Raw genomic sequence first — 4,982 nt, 5'->3', positions numbered from 1 at the left:
TTTTTTTTTTTTTTTTTTTTTGGTACCGGGTATTGAACTTGGGTCCTTGTGCTTGCAAGGCAGGCCACCGAACTGCTGAGCTAAATCCCCAGCCGTAGTTCTGCATTTTTACTTGAGTAATACTCAAGATTTTTATTTATGTGAGCAAAATGCAATGTAGTAAGTCCCCAACTTACAAACATTTGAGTTGCAAATTTTTACAGATACTAACGGACCCTACATTATGAACATTTGTAGATGTGAACAAATCGAGGAAGTAGCTCACGTGTCTGCCCGACATAGTCACAGTTGTGTTGCTGTGAGCCTACTTCATGGTGTGATAGTGTACAGCAGTACAGAGCTTAGAGCCCAGGATGTCTGGAAGCAAGAGGGGGCTGCTGGGAAGCACAAAGCAATACCATGGGAACATGTGAAAATAAGAGATTGGATGGAGGCGAAAAGATGGTAGGCATCACTTGTTCTTTTTGTTTTTTGGGTTTTTTTTTAAAATTTACATTGTATATTTGTGTCAAAGGTATATAAGACTCACTTTGTGGGACTTATAAACAAATCTGACTTAAGTGAACTTTTTTCTGGAATGGAGTTTAAGTTGGGGACTTACTGTACTATAAACTTCTACTGGTGAGACTTCTCAACTCAGTCTGTGTTCTCAGTGAAATCCAGCACCTTCCAGCTCTTTTTCTTTTTATCTTGTGGCTTTAAACAGTTTCCAAAGTCTTTATCTCTACCATATTCACTGTTTGAGCTTCAGACTCCTTAACACCCACAGAAATGGAAAGACTAGATTTCGTAGATGTTTCAGCTTCAGCTTCTGGGTGTACTTAGTCGGACCTCAGCTTTGCTGAACAGTTTTCCAGGCAGAGATCTTGCTCTTCCAGGTGGGATATAAATGCAGAGGTCTCCTTTCTCCTTTCCTGCAACATCACAGGATAGTTGACTGGCATGGAGCTGTCTGGCGACATGAGGGGAGGAAGAAAGTCTGGCTCATCTGTAGCGGGAAGGTCCTTAGCACAAGGCTGCAAAAAAGTGAGGGCAGCACCTTCTTAAGGACAGAGTTGAGGACTTTGGTTGGTTGGTTAGTTGGGTTTTTTAAGTGATGTGCACATAGTTAAAAGTCCTGAGCCAGGCGTGGTGGCACATGCCTTAGTCCAAGCATTGGAGAGGTGGGGGCAGGAGGACTGCCATGAGTTCAATGCCAGCCTGGGCTACATAGCAAGACCCCGTCTCAAAAAGAAAAAAAAAAAAAATCCAAACACTACAAAAGGCTGGACCGTGCAAAGCAAGGCTTCTTACCACCCAGTTCCCAAATTCTCCCTGAGTGTATCCATCCTAGTGCACACGTACATGTATGTACACACACACACTCTGCTCTTTTCCACTGAGTGGATTTTAGAACCTGTTTCAGAATAGCCCACAAGGGTCTCCTTTATTCTTGTGAACAACCACAGATGTAGTGTCATTTAACATTCCCTACTGTAAGCATTTGAGTTTTCTAAAATTTAGAAAAAGTACTGAGTGTATTTGCTCATTAACTTAGATTTATATTTACAAAGAGTAAATTCCAGGAAGGAAAATGGCTGTCAGTGCATTAACAGTTTTAAGCTACAGTCCCACACTGCCTTCGAGGGAAAACTTCCGATACCAATTCCAACATGGTCCCATCCACAACTTGCCAGTATGTATATGTAACTCTTCACTAATGAGTAAATTGATGGATTGAGTCCATTTGTTTAATCAGTGAGATTTAATGTCTTCATTGGCCAGTTATGTTTCTCTTCTGATACAGGACACTATGTAGCTGAATCTTGGGTTAGGGAACTTTTTGTAAATAAGATTAAAAAAAATAAGGTGCAAAGTCCTCAGGAAAATGTCTGCCTTACAGGATTTAAGAGCCCCTAAATGTCCCAGGGATTTCGGGTTAAAAACACCCACTTTTGTTTATCATTAGTTCAGGACAAGGAAGGGTATGACATTTTTGTTTACTAAAAGAAATTAAAGATTAATATGGGCTTAGAAACCTTTTCTGCTTCCTTAATCTGTTTTAGCAACACTTTTTTGCCTTGTTAGGTCTACTTCTCTCTCCCCTTTTTGAGAATTTCAAACCCACGGTTGAAGTAGTATTGCCCAACAGACCACAGCTCTAAGGATCAGTGTCAAGCCTGATAGCTTCAAACTTCTTCCATTTACACAGCTCAGCTCAGTCTGAACAGTCTGCTTCCCCTGGCTGCTTGTTTTTGCTGGAAGGGCCTTCTGCAGCCAGGTTGTGAGGGACCTACTGACAAAGTCTCCAAGGTTCTTGAAATGTTCTGAGAATTTCACTGCAGGCCTCGGGCCTTTGTGGTGATGGGACCTCTGAGGCTTCCTATGAGTAGTAGCCACACAGATTTTGGTTCTTGTAGTAGTTGCACAGCCAGCTTGGCCACAGGAGGTAGAACTCCAAAGAATGTGCCTTCAGACTGTTAGTTCGGGCTCTGCTGGAGGCACCCTCTCCACAGTGAGCAGGACAGACTTCACAGGGGAAGGACCTGGCAGAGCACATCCCAGGGTGCTGCCAGACCTGCTTTTCAGTCTAGCTGTTAACATTCAGTAACTTGCTACCCATGAAACAGGACCAACCAGGACTAATGGGGGACCCAGCAGAAACTTCCTGTCGGCAGTGCCTCAGTCTGTCACCCCATTCTGGCTCCCAGTTCCTCTAAAATGAAAGGGTTGGATGATGACAGACGTTTTCCAGTTTAGCTCCAGGGCAGGTCTTCACCTGAAATTTATCCAGCCTTAATAGAAGGTTGGTGTTACTGGAGCTTCTGCGGTGGAAAGTTATGATGGGGCCCAGCACCTCTTACTATCTTGCCCTCCAATCCTTACTTGAAAGATTCCGTGTTCTCCACTTGGAGGCCTACAGGTGCTTACTCGGTGACTCACATAGGGGCAATATGTTTTCCCCAGGGCCACCATCGTGGCCTTCTAAACATTTAGCCAGTTCCAGTATCCCCCAAGGATGAGGGCTGGACTTCCAAGCAGCTTCCATCTGGCCCACGACGCAGATGTTTATGGTATTTCTTGGGGTTCTGGCATTCCTAGTGGATGCCAGCCAAGGTCAGTGGAGAAGTTCATACCAGTGAGTGGGTAAGGATCCAGCAGACGCATCCAGCCTCTTCTGTGCCCTCTAGATTGCTGAGATACTTCCAAGAGTCCCCAGTGCTGCAGATTTCTCCCCAAACTGACCAACTCTCGTCTACTACTGTGACTCACCGCCCTTCCGTCCTCTTAAAAGTTCTGGGCTTTTGATGTCCTCCCGAATGCCTGGCGAGTCAAACCAGTCTATCACTAGGCTGGGTTTTGGTGGTCAGAGGAGACACCCCCCCACCCCCCGACTGTCGGAAAGAAGTTTTTGAGTTCTTCATGCTTAATCATAAGCTACTGCAGTACAGCATACGCCGGAGAGCTGACTGTACATTCTTACCTGACGCAGATGACAAGGCTAGCACGACAGTACTCTCCGGAACCTCTGAGCAGCTGATGCTCAGCTCTATCCCCGCAACGGCCTTCTCCCGGCTGGCCAACGGTGGTTTTGCAGATAACGTCCACTCAGCTCAGAGCCTTAAGCCGGAAGCCCAAGTGCGCATGGGCAATTGGTTCTAAGCCGCTCAGAGAGGGCGTGCCCTGCGCGTGCCCTGCGCGTGCGCGGTGGAAACTTGGCGCTCCTGCGCACGTGTGGGCACTTAGCGGCTCCCACCTCTCAACAGAGCAGGCCGCTCAAGCCAAACATAGGTAAGGAGGAAAGTTTTCTCCCTGAGGGCTGCATATTCAAGTCCAGGGTGCACATGAAACCTTTTCCTCAGTTGTTTTCCGACTTTTTGACAGATTACCATAGACACCCGCCCGACCCTTGGTACATTTTCTGGCTGGGCGACCTTATTTTTGCAAGACCTGAAAAGAGGCTGCTTGTTTTTTCTTTTGCCTTAAGGTGCCAGCCTTTCGGCCTCTCCCAGGGCCTGGCCTGAGAGTTCGGGATTTCACAACGTTTATTTTCGACAGGTTTGCAATGTTCGTTGAAAGGTAAGCACTTTTAGGTTTTTGTGTTTTCTGTCATGCTAGGGAAAATCCATCCCTTTTCCACCAACACTGCTTGCAGCGTTGACAAATTTTTCTGTCAACCTTCAGTCCTAGTGGAATATCTTTCAGTCTAAGCCGCAAGGCAGGAATCAAACTTTGTAGTCTCTCCATCCCCCAGGTGGAAATTACTCATGCTAGCCTCATTTATTATAAGAACCACTCGGGCTATTATATTTCCTTGTGTTTCGAATTGTTGGTTGGAGACGCCACAGGCGAGTGTGATGTTGAAAGTTGAGGCTGTAGCTGAAACTAACCTGGGCAATCATTTTCTAGAGGGATCACTTTCAGAAACCTTTCGGGCTGTTCTTAGTAACCTCTCATGTAATTTTAAATTGCTTGATGCAGTTCTCTTCTGTAGCAGTCTTTTAAAAAAAGTTTAATTGGAATTTAAATTATAATTGCTTTAAATGTTTTGAGAGTGTTGACATTTTTATGACACAAGGTCTCCCCCGAGGATATGAAATTATTTTCCATTTGTTTAAGAATTCGTTTAGATCCTCTAGTAAGATTTTATAATTTCTTCATATGGGTTTTATAACTTTCTGGGCCAATAAGATATATTTTCATTCATCTTTTTTATAACTTTCTGGTTATAAAATTCCTGTTTTTGTGGGTTTTGTCTCTATTGTGATGGGATACTTTTTTCTAGCGCTCACTGATTATTATTATGGAGAAAAGCTGTTACAGACTCTGGTACTTCTAAAAATAAACCTTTTTTATAGAGACAATTTACAAATTTGCTAGTATATCAGTTTAATTGCCATTTAGTTTTACTTAGAAACTCTGAAATAATGTTGAATCATTTGGGTCTTGTTTCTGGTGTGGATGAGATCTACAGGTGAAGGTTGAACAGGACGATGTGACCT

The 4,982-nt window shown here is 44.2% G+C and overlaps 1 long non-coding RNA gene across 1 annotated transcript in view; it reads right to left on the bottom strand.

Annotated features, from left to right (window-relative positions):
* The window catches only part of LOC104848077, a 24,851-nt gene extending 21,312 nt beyond the window's left edge, over positions 1 to 3,539 (bottom strand). The window contains exon 1 of the long non-coding RNA XR_776309.2: positions 3,464 to 3,539. This is a non-coding gene — a long non-coding RNA (uncharacterized LOC104848077). The remainder of the gene's footprint in view (positions 1 to 3,463) is intronic.
* Positions 3,540 to 4,982: the final 1,443 nt, after the last annotated feature.

Source organism: Fukomys damarensis, unplaced genomic scaffold (assembly GCF_012274545.1).
Source record: "Fukomys damarensis isolate Sample0158 unplaced genomic scaffold, DMR_v1.0_HiC HiC_scaffold_12, whole genome shotgun sequence".
NCBI classification, from domain to species: domain Eukaryota; kingdom Metazoa; phylum Chordata; class Mammalia; order Rodentia; family Bathyergidae; genus Fukomys; species Fukomys damarensis.
This window is presented reverse-complemented; position numbering and strand designations above follow the sequence as displayed.